At 44.9% G+C, this 15,245-nt stretch overlaps 2 protein-coding genes across 9 annotated transcripts in view; one reads left to right on the forward strand and one right to left on the reverse strand.

Annotated features, from left to right (window-relative positions):
• Positions 1 to 11,173, reverse strand: part of Hmgcs1 (3-hydroxy-3-methylglutaryl-CoA synthase 1) — a 33,531-nt gene extending 22,358 nt beyond the window's left edge. Inside the window, exons 1-2 of the mRNA XM_042261518.2 lie at positions 11,035 to 11,173; positions 8,506 to 8,674 (exon numbers count right to left, since the gene is read on the reverse strand). The gene's annotated coding sequence lies outside the window, so the exon portion shown is untranslated. The remainder of the gene's footprint in view (positions 1 to 8,505; positions 8,675 to 11,034) is intronic.
• The window catches only part of LOC107402789 (uncharacterized), a 32,866-nt gene that overhangs the window by 3,630 nt on the left and 13,991 nt on the right, over positions 1 to 15,245 (forward strand). The window contains exon 1 of one of the 8 annotated variants that reach the window (XR_006063947.2): positions 11,470 to 11,609. The exons of the other annotated variants lie outside the window; for them this stretch is intronic. The gene's annotated coding sequence lies outside the window, so the exon portion shown is untranslated. Of the gene's footprint in view, positions 1 to 11,469; positions 11,610 to 15,245 lie in introns of those variants that run through there. 8 annotated transcript variants of the gene reach the window in all.

Raw genomic sequence — 15,245 nt, forward strand, 5'->3', positions numbered from 1 at the left:
TAAAAGACTTCAAGTTTTCTGAGCTACAATTTTTGAGAAAGCACAGTCTGGTCAATATCCTGGTTAAGACTTGTTAACATGTATGCTCTATTAAAATGTTTTAAAACTCGGTGGTAAACATTGTTAGTCAAACACTTTAGATGCCATTCATCAAAGGAAGTACAATCTGTTGCAGTGCCCTACCTTGGAAGGAAAATGAAGCTTGCTAAGGAGCCGGAAGATAGAATGATAGTGTTCAGTATTAAAAAGTCACCCATTGAGCAAACATTTACTTTTTTCTTGTTCTGTGGCAGGAACTGCAAGAGACCTATGCTGTTAATAAGGCAAGCATTAACTACATGAGATGTGCTGTAAAAGCCATTCCAGATGCTAACCAGATCTTGAAAACCTGGTACATCTGGTACACACACACACACACACACACACACACACACACACACACACACACACGGTGAGGGGTGACGGTTAAATAAATCATTTAAATATATTTAAATAGATCATTTAAAATTGGTTATATATTGTAATGATGACATTTTGGTCACCTTGGGTTAAATAAATATATTATTGATGAATTTTGTTTCTTTTTAACTTTTTAACGTGGTTACTAGAAACTGTAAAATTATAGTGGCAGCTTCCATTTGTGGCTCCCAGGTGTTCCAAACAACAGGAAAAAAGTACGTAGTCTAGGGTGGAAGTTGGGGGAATAGAAAAAACAGAGCAAGGGCTGGCTTTCATAAACACAAAGGCAAAAGGTAAACTCTGGTCTGTGAGAAGCCTGAGCTTTATTCTGTCTGCCTCAGATAATGTGCAGGAGAAAGTAAAGCGGGAAGAAACTTCAGGCTCACCAGTTATTTGTCTCCTCTGGTTTACACAGCCTTGGTTAAGAATGTAGTCAGGAGCCGGGCGGTGGTGGCGCACGCCTTTAATCCCAGCACTCGGGAGGCATGAGCCAGGCGGATCTCTGTGAGTTCCAGGAAAGGTGCAAAGCTACACAGAGAAACCCTGTCTCAGGGGAAAAAAAAAAATGTAGTCAGTTAAATGTTTAACTCCAGGTTAGGTCTCTTTCTCCTTGAGCCTCTCCTTGGTAAGGTGGCTTCTAGGTTTTATGGAGCTTCCTGGCTGAAGTTTGTTTATCTGCAGAGGGGCTCAGTCTCACTTACGGGTTTGTGTATTATTGGCTCTTCGTCCTAATGTGTGGAATACTAAGACTCACCACAGCTATCGTTTGCTGCCCTACCCAGTAATCCCACTCAGCATCCCCACCACGGGGATCAGGTGTGTCACAGGGATCAGGCGTGTCACGGGGATCAGGCACACATGTTCGCAGTCTCCTGTACATCAACCCCCCCTCAATCTCACCAAGTAGAATTTCAGCTCAGAGTTTCCTTCCACGTCATCCAACCTGAGGGCGCTCTAGTCCTTTTCAGTGGCCCAATAGTTCTGGCCTATTGCTAAGCTCCAAAGTAGGCTCAAGGTGCCTGAGGAGATAATCTCTCTTCCCTAGGCCCTTGGAGAATTCTTTTTTTTTTTTTTTTTTTTTTTGGTTTTTCGAGACAGGGTTTCTCTGTGTAGCTTTGCGCCTATCCTGGATCTCACTCTGTAGCCCAGGCTGGCCTCGAACTCACAGAGATCCGCCTGGCTCTGCCTCCCGAGTGCTGGGATTAAAGGTGTGCGCCACCACCGCCCGGCTGAAAGATACTTTTAAAATAGTGCAAATTATCAATGACCGTATAGCTCAAATGCTGCACAAAGAAGCATGCCCAGGGGATAATAGAAGTTCCAAGGAAGAGTACTTAATCCAGCTGGGTAGTTAAGACTTTCCGGAACAGGTGGTACTCCTTCCTTATCACATTTATAAATCTTTACTGAGGAGACCTTAGTGTGCCAAGTTGAGGAGTTTCCTGTGGTAAACAGGAAAGATGGAGTTTCTGACTTTATCCAGGTTAGAACGGAATGAAGACAGAACATAGCGTAAGAAACAGGAAATGAGCCGAGTTGTCTTCCAGTGGTACTCTGAAGAAAATAATAGACAGCAATAAAACCAATGTGATTGTAAAGTGAGGACGCTGAGTCTTGAGGGGTGAGAAACTGCCAGTCTATAAAGCTGCCGGGATAGAGTCATGGTAGGAGACAGCTCAGCAGAGGCTGAGGCCCTGAGAAAGGCACAGGTGTGGCGTGTCTGGAGGACAGCAAACTTAGGCCCGTGTGTGAACTGCATTCTGACAAGCTCACAAGTTTTGCACACGGTTGATAAGGGTAGAGGACAGGACAAAGAGGAGGAGAGGGTGATCATTTCAGAGAAAGGGACCCATAAGCTGCACGGTGTGGGAACTGAAATTGAAACCAAGGCAGTAAAGCGTATCACAGTTGCAGCGGATAACGAGGAGTGCGCTGTTGGGTTGGATTTGTCGTGCAAAAGCAGTGTGGATGGGACAGGACGCAATGTTTCCCTATGTCCTCGAGGAGGAGGGAGTTCGACATTGTGCCCTCCCCACACTGTGGTCCCGGCAGCAATCTACTTTGTCTGCATTAGTGTTTGCTGAGTGCCTACGATTTCCCAGAGATTATAACAAGTGCCTTCCATAAATTGGTTCTCCCATTGACCCTAATGATACCCAAACCCATGTGCCTTCCACTATTTTTTTTTTAACAAAAAAATCACAATTGTGCTCAAAGATAGGGAGTCTAAGTGGGAACAGTAGGTGCCGAACAAGGAACAGTGGGTAATTTCTAGTGAGAGGCCTCAGAGGAGCTTTTCTTAAACTGGTGAATCTTATCACGTAGAAAGGTAGATTGGGTGGCGCACGCCTTTAATCCCAGCACTCAGGAGGCAGAGCCAGGCGGATCTCTGTGAGTTCGAGGCCAGCCTGGGCTACCGAGTGAGTTCCAGGAAAGGTGCAATACTACGCAGAGAAACCCTGTCTCGAAAACCAAAAAAAAAAAAAAAAAAAAGAAAAGAAAAAGAAAGGTAGATTGGGCTTGAGGACTTCCTTTACCATCAGTCAAAGACATATCCATCTTTGAGGGATACACTATATTAGTCAAGATAATGATTTATGAAACTCAGAATGCCACCTCACTGTTTAGAGTCAAAAAGGGACAACCAGCAAAATCTACGCAACTCACTTTCTAGGTTCATCTACAAAGCTAAGTAATTATCTAAATAATGGTTGGACATCAGATTGAAAAGGAAGTTAGAGCTCATTTAAGCTGGTGGGTTGAGATAACAAAATGCATTCATTTTTCAATACACTCATCTTCCCAATGAAGTAGAGCTATATCAGGGCCCTAAAGCTACCAACTTTACCAATGTCACTCTAAGGCCAGCTTTACAATGAATTCAGAACACTTGAAGTTCACTGCTAGTTTTCTTCTGTGGACCATATTTAACTCGCCATGGTCAGCATTTATAGCTATGACTTCCTTTTTTAAAAAAATCAGTCTGTGACCAGCCATCTGTATAGCTAACCTAACTCTCTAAATCTCTCATCATCATCATGTCATGCCAAAGCCTAATCTTAAAGCCTGGGTAACTTTCACCTTCTGCAAAGTGACTCCTCCTGGCTCTGCTCCACTGTGTGTCAACTCAGTCTTCACGATGATCAGGTTGTCAAGTCCTTCAGCGGCACCCCACTGTGGGTTTTCTGTTCTAAAAACATCCGCTGCTCTCGCTTCCTGTGTCAATCATATTTTTCCTCGTGGCCGTGACAAAGTACCTCCCAAAGCAACTTAAAGAAGGAAGGGTTTGTTTGTGGTGACATCGAAATAAGTGACAAGCCCACGAGGGTGGGGAGGGCGAGGTGGCCTGTCACACTGCTGTCTGTAGTTAGGAAGCAGAGATAGACCATGAGCTATAAAAGCTCAAAGCCCGTCTGCAGTGACCCATCTCCTCCAGTGAGGCTCTGCCTACTAAAGCCACCACCATGCCATCTGAAACAGCACTCAGCTTGGGACTAAGTAAGTGTTCAAAGCACAGTATCACCCCTCACTTGTGATCTGCGGAAGGAGTCTATTAGGACAGCAGCCGGCAGCCAGCAGCTTTACTCATACAGTGCGGTTTCCAGTGAGTTCATCCCACATCAGTCACAGAACACAAGCATGAATGTTGAGGCTAAGGGCTGAGAAAGAAGACATTAAATACCTTAAAAGAACAAATGAGGGGCAAGGTATTTTCTGTAGAGATCCATCTGACATGACTAGAGCCACCTCATTCATAAAAGCCATTTTACCCACCACGTGACCTTTGACACTCATTCCAAATCCTATAGGATAAACAAAGCCATTCATATACTCAACCGGCTTTAATGCTGACTGACTACTAAGGCCCAGACTATTTCTTAATTGAGATTTGATATTTCAATTGTTTCTGAGAAATCCCAAGGTACATTACAGGGAGCTATGACCCACCGTGGTCTATCTTAGCATATAAACTATGGTGATCTGAATGAGAATGGCTCCTATAGGCTCGTTTTTGAAAGCTTTATCCCCAGTTAGCAGACTGTTTAGGAAGGATTAGGAGGTGTGGCCTTGTTGGAAGAGACTTACAAATGGGAGTTGGCTTTGTGATTTCAAAAGGCCATTGCAGGCCAAATCAATCAATCTATCTATCTATCTATCTATCTATCTATCTATCTATCTATCTATCTATCTATCATCTATCTGTCATCTATCTCTCTATCCCTCTCCTTGTCTCTCTCTCCTTCTCTCTCTCCCTCTCCCTCTCTCCCCTCTCTCTGCCTTCTGCCGATGGACCAGATATGAGCTCTCAGCTACTGCTCCAGCACTGTGCCTAAATGCCTGGTGCCTTGCTCCCGGCCGTGATGGATATGAACTCACCCTCTGAAACTGTAAACAAGCCTCCAATTAAGTGCTTTTTTTAAAAAAAATAAGTTGCCTTGATTATGGTGTCTCTTCCCAGAAATCTGAAAGTGAGATTAAAACATTCCTCTTGCCTGGGGACACTGGTGTCCTGTGATGATGCTGTCCTCAGAGTACAAATAATTGGCCTTGTCTGCCTTTTCTTACAGTCTCTCTACACTGTCCCCTTTTGGCAGCCAGTTCTGGTACACTGTGTTCTCCCAAAACACCTTCAGAAGACTTTTGAACTAGTAAAGGAATCCTTTTTATAATCAACCAACCATTGACTTAGTCACTGGCCCTGGAGGAAGTGCTGTATGCCCAGGCAAGGGTAATTTCTCCTGCTCTATGGAAGGAGCTAGTGATATCTCCCTCTCTACTCACCAGGTCAAATCAGAGTTTGGGGTGTTAAGGGGAGGCTGGCATTTCTCTTCCCCGCTGACTGACTGCTGAGCTGCAGGGTCTATAAGACAGTCCCACTGTCGCCTCTGGAGTAGCAGGGCATTGAAAGCCACATGTTTGCACACATGAATTCACAGCAGCTGTGACAGCATGAAGAAGATCTTCGCAAGCCCGAGCCAGACCGAATCCCAGCACAGAGGGGCAAGTTGGTCACCACAATCTCACCCCTGGCTGAGGAGCTGCTGGCAGTTGTTAGCTGCTGAGAATGAAGGGTTTTCTCTAAGAGTGTAGCCCCCGATAAATCAACCATGGTCCAGTGGAAGGTCATACATCCAAGAATATTTGTGCAACCCAAATTGGCCTACGTAGGAGCAGGGGGAAGGACACAAAGTTGAGGGAGAAAGGAAGTAGATCTGGGAAGAGTTAGGGGAGAGAAGGCAAATATGATCAAAACTCACTGTATACATTCTCAAAGAACTAATAAAAAATTATGTTGTTTTTTTAAAGCCAGTTTTAGGAAGGTATTGTTGACATATATCCATGAAGGCCTCAGAAAAGCACATAGAAACAAATTTGTTCCTACTGTAGGTCTATAGTTTTCTGAGAGCCAAACTCGTTAAAAAAGACAAGAGATGTATCCTGTGAAACATTCTTCTAATGCCTGGGAAGAAGAACCGAGATCTCTCTAGTAGAATACTCCAACATTAAACAAGGATGAAGGAGGACCCCAGTGGTTCCCATGGGTGTCATGTGAAGGTGGAGGAGCGGGCGCTGTGGTTTGGCTTCACCACCTGTGGCGTGTAGCCGTGTTTTCACATGACTCCTGATTGCGATATACCTAAGAGTCAACACTCACACCCAAAGGCTAGAAGAAGGGTCAGGTACCCTTTTCTAAGTCTCTTTGGGAGAACAAAGGAACTCATTGACTTTGCAGACATCACATTGGGCAAGAGTGCCTCATGTGCCTTTTCTGGAATATACCATCTTAAGGGTCATGATTCGTTTCAGCTTTTCTTAAAAACATTCATGATTTTGGCCACAAAGAAGAGGGTATAATGGCTGAGGGGTGACCAACACTGTAATGTGGAGGGTTCCCCAGTAATGGAACCCCTCTTGCCGTTTCACTCTAGGAGCCTGCTTCCTGTGTGTGGAAGTCTATGCTTCGAGACTCCGTGGAGGTTGAGCAATCAAAGGAGTCTGCTAGGAATGGGCTTTTATTTTGGCCCCCCTGGAAGCCCAATTGGCTGCTGTTTAACTTGATTTGGCGAGTCTATTTACTGGCACACTGGTCAGTACTCTTTTGGCTGGATACTGGTTTGATTTTTTTTTTTTAACATTCATCTATTTGTGTGTGGGTACACATGCTATGGCATGTGAGAGGACAACCTCCGGAGTCAGCTCTCTCCTTGCACCATGTGTGTCCCAGGGAATGAACTCAGGATCTTAGGCCTGGCAGCCATCGTGGGGTTCCCATGCATGATAGGCAAGCCCTGGTGATTTTAGGTCTGTGGTGATGCAACACACCACGGCAGGAGAGTGTGCTGGAGCAAAACTGACCATCTTTTGGCTAGGAAAAGGAAGGAGAGAAAGAAGAGGGGTCTTGGGTACCACTGTATTCTTCGAGGATATTTCCCTATGCACCTGAATGCCTCTCACTGGCACTAATCTCCCAAAAGTCACATCACCTCGCTGGGAACCAAACCTTTAACTCAAAGTCCTTGGGGGGGACACTTAAGATGTAACCACACTAGTGTACTATCTCCCATTCCCAGAATGTGTCCCTCAGTGGTGACATCTTTTTTTTCTTTTTTTTCTTTTTTTTTTTTTTTTCGAGACAGGGTTTCTCTGTGTAGCTTTGCGCCTTTCCTGGGACTCACTTGGTAGCCCAGGCTGGCCTCGAACTCACAGAGATCCGCCTGCCTCTGCCTCCCGAGTGCTGGGATTAAAGGCGTGCGCCACCACTGCCCGGCTGACATCTTTTTTTTCTTAAGGAGAGGGTCCATCTTTGCTCAAAACCACCGTCCATACACATTCAGTACTTAAAAATAAGACAAAGTCCCTGTTCCCATAGGAGTTAGTTTCTGGTGGGGTGGGAAGGAATCAGAAAAGGAAATATAACAAAACATGTGAATTATTTCATTCACAATTTGTAATGTTTCCGGGTAGCCACAGTACTATCAAGAGAATATTAGCAGTATGGATTTGTTGCAGCATGACTCCAAATTTACTCTGTGACATCGTTAGCTCTCAGAAAAGAATTCTGGAACCTTAACAAGCATTTTTCTTTCAGAGGCATCACAGTTTTAAATGTTAGGGCAGTGGTGGCGGGTTAGGAAGACATTGCAAGAGAAAAAGGCTTCTACAAGGGCTTGGTGCTCGGGGCGGGGGAGGGGGGGTGCGGGGGGGAGGGGGGGTGCGGGGGGGGGGGGGGGCCGGAGGACAGAAGGCAGGCAGACGGTGACACCTGAGGCCAGTGCGGCCTTCCCTGACACTGGCTCCCAACCTCCAGCAGCTTCAGATCCCTGTGCGGCTAGTGAGTCCCAACCACTTTCCCTGGCAACCTGGCCAATGTGTTGCCAGCACATTCCAGAGAGCAGGACACCACAGTGACTTCTGTGTCTTCCAGTGGGCCCCAGCTGAGTGCACACTTGCAGTCTGAGCCTGGCCTACGCTGTGGTACAGGACTTTTCTTCTGTCGCCTGCCTCACTCGGGGATAGCGGCTGCTCCTTATATTTGCTGTTCCTACATCCTTTAAAGTTCTGTTTACTTCTTGACCTGGCCCCTCAGTTAGTTAATCCTCTATTTAGTTCATTCTTTATACTGAACTTTTCTGTTTAAATTACTATGGATTTTTCTGTTTTTATTGGCCCTAGACAGAGAGAAGAAGGAAATAATACTAAATAAACAAAAATATTAAACTTGTAGAATATTTCTCTGAAAATATATATGAAACAATTTTCATGAATCTATTAGAGTCGAAGGCTTAAAGGGACCATCCTGCCAAGTTCCGAAACAACTTGTAGTGGGATTAAATTATTGCCTCTATTGCTGCTAATAGTCGAGATAGAAGCCACAGTCTAAGGGGACAGTAACAGTGCCCTTCCTGATGCCAAGCATCAGAATGACAGACTCACCGCTCAGATGCAGGTAGACCAGATCAGGCTTCTTTCAGAAGGGCCGGCGGGGGGTGGGGGGTGGGGGGGGGAGCACTGATATTGATGTTGGCAGCTGTCGGCCACACCTACCTATCTGAGTTCTTCTTTCATCCCTTAAATTAGATGAGTCAGTCCTTCTTCCCAGGGAGAGAGGCCTCTGGGTATTTAACAGGGATGGAGTAGGATGGCCAGGTATCACACAACAATGTCTTCTGTATGGCTCCCCTTCGACCAAGTTCACATCGTTTTCATGTTACCTCTGTGGATTTCACAAGGGCCAAATAAAACAAAATATAGGCATAATTGTTTTGATTTTAATATTCAAAATTACATTATTTATTTATTTAGGGCGGGTGCATGTCTATGTGTGTGTGAAGGAGGTCAGAAGAAAGCTTCTAGTGTGTGGAACCTGGGGACCAAGCTTAGATTGTCAGGCTTGTTGGCAAATACCTTTACCCTCTGCTCCTATTTTGTTTTGTTTTACAGATAGGCTACCCTTTTGAAGTTTGCGTTTTATTTATTTATTTGTGTGTGTGTGTGTATATGTGTGTGTGTGTGTGTGTGTGTGTGTGTGTGTGTGTGTGTGTGTTATATGAGCAGATAAACATGCTATCACTCTTTACCTTATTCTCTCGAGACAGGGTCTCTCAGTGAACCTGGAGCTAGGCGGCAAGCTCCCGTGATCCGCCTGTCTCCCGCTCCCTCAGTGCTGGGGACACAGGAGGAAGTGGCCATGATGCCAGGGGATGGGGATGTGAACTCAGGTCCCCATGCTTGGGTAGCAAAGCATTCTTACCAGCTGAGGCATCCCCGTCCCTAAGACAGGCTATCCCGTGTATTGTCTGTGCACATATGTGTACATAGGATCCGTAGGATAACATCCTATGTATAATTGGCCTCAGACTCACAGTTCTCCTGCCACAGCCTCCCAAGTGCTGAGATTACAGACATTGTGTCACCATGCCTGGCTCATAGTGGGATTCTAACACATGTCATTTAAAAGCCCGTGTTCATAGTCTCTCAGTATCAATGTGTGTGATGAAACCATGTCAGGGGTTGTTTCTGTTTTAACATGGAACTAAATACAGAAACCACACTCAATGTAATCAGAGAGAGTTGCCACGGTAGCCAACTCTAACTCTGGCCCGTTTAAACAGAAAGGGAATTTGTTGAAGTAATGCTGAGTGTCTCAGACAATTTGGAAATGGCCTGAGAGAATGGGAGGGTGGTAGAAAGGAAGCATGTCTGTAACCCTAATCCTCAGCCAGCAGAGGGCCCTGTGGCCTCTCCACGACACTGGGAGTGTGGTTTGCATCACCAGTTCTGAATACAATCTAGATCTTTCAGTCACTGAGAGAAGATGCTCCCAGCCGGCCTTGCTTCCTACAACGGAAGCTCCGGTGTTCCAACTGAAGGACTGAAGCCACATCACATGTCACATACTTTTGCTCAGCCTATAGAGTGATCTGAGAGAGAGATTAATTGCTTTCTTATCTTCTGCTTGTGGAAAGAGGACATCAAAAGCCACTGTGGGCTGCGGAGAAGGCTCAGGAGGTAAAATGAGTGGGAGGACCCAAATTCAGATCCTCGGAATCCGCAAGAGCAGGAAGCAGGAGCTGCTGCTATCACCTCAGCGCTGTCTACTGTGAGGTGGGAGGCAAAAGAGGAGACTCCCCGGAAGGTGCAGGTCTGACAGCCTGGCACATGCAGTGGCGAGTGAGTAATGAGAGACCCTGCCTCAAACAAGGTAGGAGGTAAAGGCATGAGGTTGTCCTGTGACCTCCACATGCATGCCATGTGACTGGATTCTCACACACAGACAGGCACATGCGCGCGCGCACGCACGCACACACACACACACACACACACACACACACACACACACACAGAGTGTGTGAGAGAGAGAGAGAGAGAGAGAGAGAGAGAGAGAGAGAGAGAGATTTAAAAATGCTAACAGACTCAGGAAATTCTCTAAATGTAGGAAATAGAGACAATTACAAACTATTTCTGGCTTTCCTACAAATGACCCAGTGTTTCATGAGTAAATAAGTCATGCCTAAGCCTTTATTCAGTAGGGCCTTTATGATCACCAGGAAGATGGTGCCAAGTTCTGTATTGAAATAATTGTCAAGAAGTTAATTAAGCATTTTTTTTTCCGTTTCATTCCAACTACATGAACCAAGCCAAAAAAAAATTTTAAACCAAAAAATATTAAGGTCCTCACACTTACTATATCATACATTTCACTACTTTCTAAAGCTAGAACCATTTAGCATATAGATGCAGTGATTTGTAATATGTTCTCAGTTCAGATGCCGAGCCTCAGGCCAGTATTGAAAAATGCCAACCAAACTTGCATTTTTCCCCCTTTTTTCTTAAGTCCTCAACTTTGTGAACTAAATATTGGTAACCAGTTGAGCATATTAAAACATTTACTATTCTTTATCTTGACATTTGCTACTACTTGGTACTGTCATTTTAGATTGGGGTTATGCTGGAGTATAAAAATAGTTACTATTTTAAAGTAGCATTCGGTTTGTCAGGCTGGAGCCATGGAAGTATGATATCTATCTTTTTCCCCCATTAGGCTAGCACAATCTAAATCCTGACAGAACATGCTTGCTTGTATCACAGGTATCTTCAGTAAGCACTTGTTGGTGCTTCTCGTTCATTAATATTCTGTGTGCTAACCATCATTTCATCATCATGTATAAAACACAAATACAGAAAATATTAAGAAGGAAAAATTGACAGACGCCTGTGACGACCCATTTTCTTAGTTCATGTTGTTAGCCTGTACTTTCCTAGGCAAGCATACTTGAAGCCAACATTCTGATCGCATCATAATGCGGATCATAAACTTGACTGATGAGCATTTACTTCTGAGTAAAACCTGGCCACTAAGCCCTCAGGCAGAGTACCAAATCCTCACCCATGGCCACTTTCTCAGAAAAACAAGGTCTATTCAGCAAGGCTTCACAGGACCGGGTACTCATCCATCTCTTTCAGAATCTACCACCACGTCCCTTCCCTGAACCCAACCTTGTTCTTTACAGGGTGGGACAGAATAGTGGAAAAAGCACGGAGGATCTGTGTTTGAATCTCAGCTCTGTCACTCATATGGGCAAATGACTTGAATTTTTCGAGGTTCAGTTCTTTGGTGGTAAATAAAGAATGGAATCCATTTGGAGGATGTGAGTACTACCATGTGCCTAAGATGCCCGTTGCAATGCCTAGAAATTAGTGGGTGTTCAATGACGTTAGCTGCCATTGATGGTGACAAGTGATTAGCTGAGTTAGAGTCCCAGTGAAGGACGGGCATTCCACTGAACTCGCTTCCACTGCCAGACTAGAAACAGAGGAAACATCTAGCAGGAGTCAAGTTTTACACATCAGCTTTCCATTTTCCCCATTCTCGTGACTTACTGCTGCTTTTTGGTATTGGAGATCCAATGTAGAGCCTGTTATTTTTAATATCTCAGCCTTCTTGCAGTCTGGTTGACTCCAGCATTTAACTAAACCCAAAGTCTGGCTAACTCTAGTTCTTTAGGCTCAGTCACCTTCCCTCGTGTTTGTCCTGGTTTACGTCTGTCTCGGGGGTTTGCTCTTGATGTTCTACAACTCTCAGGGCTTCGGATGACTGATGCGTTCAAACTCAGCTCAACCACCACAAGAAACAGATGTGTTCTTTACCACTGGCTCACTTTTCTTGTTGCCATGAGCAAACCACCTAACAAGGATCAGCTTGGGGGAGGAAACCATTATCCAGCTTCAGTTCAAGAGGCTGCACCCTACAACGACAGGGAAAGTGTGGCAGCAGGTACGTGAGGTGGCTTGTCACATTGCAGCTGCAGTCGGGAAGCGGAGAGCAGACAGGAAGTGCATTGAAGCTATGAAAGCTCAAACTTAGTGACCCACTTCTTCCCACAGACTCCATGTCCTAACGGTTCTGCAGTCTTCTGAAACAGCACCCCCAGTGAGGGACCAGTTGTTCAAACACATGAGCCCATGGGGCATAGATCACATTCAAAGCACGCAATCATCTTTATGTAATGTTATCCTCTTCCTTAGCCGAACTATTCCGTCTTATCCTGAGTTTTGAGTGTTATTTTTCAAGGACAGCTCACAAAAGCGGGAAGGGGCTTTAAAAGGTTTCCAGACTGTGGGCAACAAATCGAATGTATTAGATGAGGATATCAGCTTAATGTATTTTCTGGCCCAGCAACTGCTTTTGAAAATTCTAAATCTGATAGTAGTGGATGTCTGTTTTTACCTAAAGGTTCCTGAAAATCTGGAGGTAATTTTTTTTACATTCTCTGATATTCCCCGCAGGAACACTGAGAAGTTTTTAGTTAGCTTGTCGTGTATCAAATGATGCTGGTATGATCTGTTAGTTTTTTACCACCTTAAACATTTTCATCCTTGCTTTACTGTTTCAGGCTTTCTGTCTTTACAGACTTGTGCATTTTTAGAAAATACATGTAGTAGCATTATAATTGCTTCTCACAAAGGAACAGATGCCATTATGTTACTGGGGCCAGGTCCCCAGGTCCAAAGATGGCATAAATGAGACTAACCAGGCAAAGCTGTTATTGGAGCTCAATCCAGATGGGAGATGCAGCCTGGATCGGGTGGTGGCTCCCTGAAAGAGAGGAACAAGGAGATAGATACAAGAGCAGATGCTACCCAAAGTTCCCATCGAGGTCTTTCATGAAAATGAAGGTTTCAGACACAAAGAGGGTCCTGTCCTTGCTGGTCAGCATCTACCTTCAGCTGTAGGTGGCTCACTGGCCAGCTCTGACTTCAGAGCTCTGTCTTCATGGAATGCATGTCAACCATCACTGGACCTCTTGAAGCCCCCCCTGCCTCGTCTGAGGGGAGGAAATCGGTGTGCCTCTTGCTAAAGAAATCCCCCTCACCCAATTATCTCCGAAGCACTCCTGTCTCAAGTAGTTCAGGGTTCAGCCAGAAAAGCAGAACCAACAAGAGGCACAGATTAAGGGATTTACTTCAAGGAACTGGAATTGGTTAACGTGTTATCTTATCTAATAATCTCCTTTAATGTTGCCTAACTGTACTCCTTAGTTATGTCTTAGAAAAATAAAATAAAATAATAAAAAAAAAAAACCTCAGCAGCACCTACATTAGTGTTTGACTGAATAACCAGGGTAACCAGGAGCTGTAAGGTAGTCTAGGTGACACACAAAATTGACCACTACACCCTTCTTAGGGTTTGGGTGTTGTTAGAATTGCTGAAACCAGTCCCTCCCTTTGAAAATGGGAAGCATCTTAACTCTAGGGTTCACCTTGGAAACTTATATTTACCTCACTCATTTGATTCCCATGTATGCCACCTTGATTCTTGGTATGAGAAACCGGTGAGCCCCTTGTAGAGACTCCTGAAGCTCTCACCTCACCCTCTACTTGCTCTATAATTGAGTATCCGGGACACCTTTTGGCCTCTCTGGTTCTTGGACTGGCGACAGGTTCTATGACTATGGCCTCACATGAGGTCCGCCCCGTTCTTCTCACCTCACATATTTCGTGATTCTCTTGGCCATGAATTCTCTTGGCCATGGCATTGTTCCACTCTACCCCCACGTTCCCGTTAGACAGTTCTGAATTTCCCAGTCTGCTCTCACCTCTTTCCATGTCTTCCTCCAACCCACCTTATTCTCTACTTCCAGGTCTAGGGTAAGGGAAGGCTCCACCCTTCTTATTTCTTGCACTGGAAACAAGCAAGCCAGGCAAAGTCTTACACGTCACTCTCAGTGTGTAACACGAAGCAGGAATTCTCCAGGACGTACAGAACTAAATGCCAAAGCCACAATCACAAAATCTACCGTACTATTATGATAGCTATTATATCATATTATATATTATTATATTATTATATACTATTATTTTTTTGGTAGAAATTACTTGTCAAAACCAATGATGCATTCTTCTTCACATGCAATCTACAGTCCTACATTCTATTTGTCTTGTGTTCTTTTGTCAAAAACATTGTGTCCATACTCCATTTCTATCTACCCAAACCACCCGCTTTTTTAAAAAAAAAAATTTGTAAAGTTTTTATATATTTACTTATTTTATGTATATGAATTTTCTGCCTGCCTGCATGTCTATGTACCACTGGCATGCCTGGTGCCCACAGAGTCCGGAAGAGGACATCAGGTCCCCTGGAACTGGAGTTCCAGGTTGTTGTGAGCCACCATGTGGGTGCTGGGAACTGAACTTGGGTCCTCTCTTAGAGCAGCTCGTGTTCATGACAGCTCTCCAGCCCCAATGCCTGCTTTAAAGCCAACGGCAGATGACACCCTGTCCAGGAATTCCCTTTTCATACCCTTGAGTGGATGTCTCACCTCTGCCTCACTGGGGCAAGTATCACTCTTGCACATATTATAGTTATTCCTCCTTGGTGCTGTCTTCCACACGCCTCTGGAGTAGAAGCTGGTTTTTTTTTTTTTTCTTCTCATGCCTCTGTCGCTTTTAGCAATCAACACAGTGCCTTTCCCCAGGTAGTAACGGTTTTCCTCTGAAATGAATGTCGTGGTGTGTTTGGGGCGGAGCCGCACTGTTGAAGCTGTGGTCTGGTCTGCTCAGCTCTCTGCTGCCCGAAGGAAGGTCTCAGTTCCCCTGGAGCAGAGCCTTCCGTCAGCAGTGACAGAGTGCAAGGGGTTAAACCACACGGAACACAGTAGACCTGTTTGTAGTGCCTCTGTGAACACCGCAAGTAAGTCGTATGGTCAAGTCTAAACGTCAAGGGGACAGGGAGATGCACACTGTTTATGGGAGGACCTGAAAGCCACATGTACAGGAAGCACAGA

The sequence above is a fragment of the Peromyscus maniculatus genome, chromosome 15, assembly GCF_049852395.1.
Source record: "Peromyscus maniculatus bairdii isolate BWxNUB_F1_BW_parent chromosome 15, HU_Pman_BW_mat_3.1, whole genome shotgun sequence".
NCBI classification, from domain to species: domain Eukaryota; kingdom Metazoa; phylum Chordata; class Mammalia; order Rodentia; family Cricetidae; genus Peromyscus; species Peromyscus maniculatus.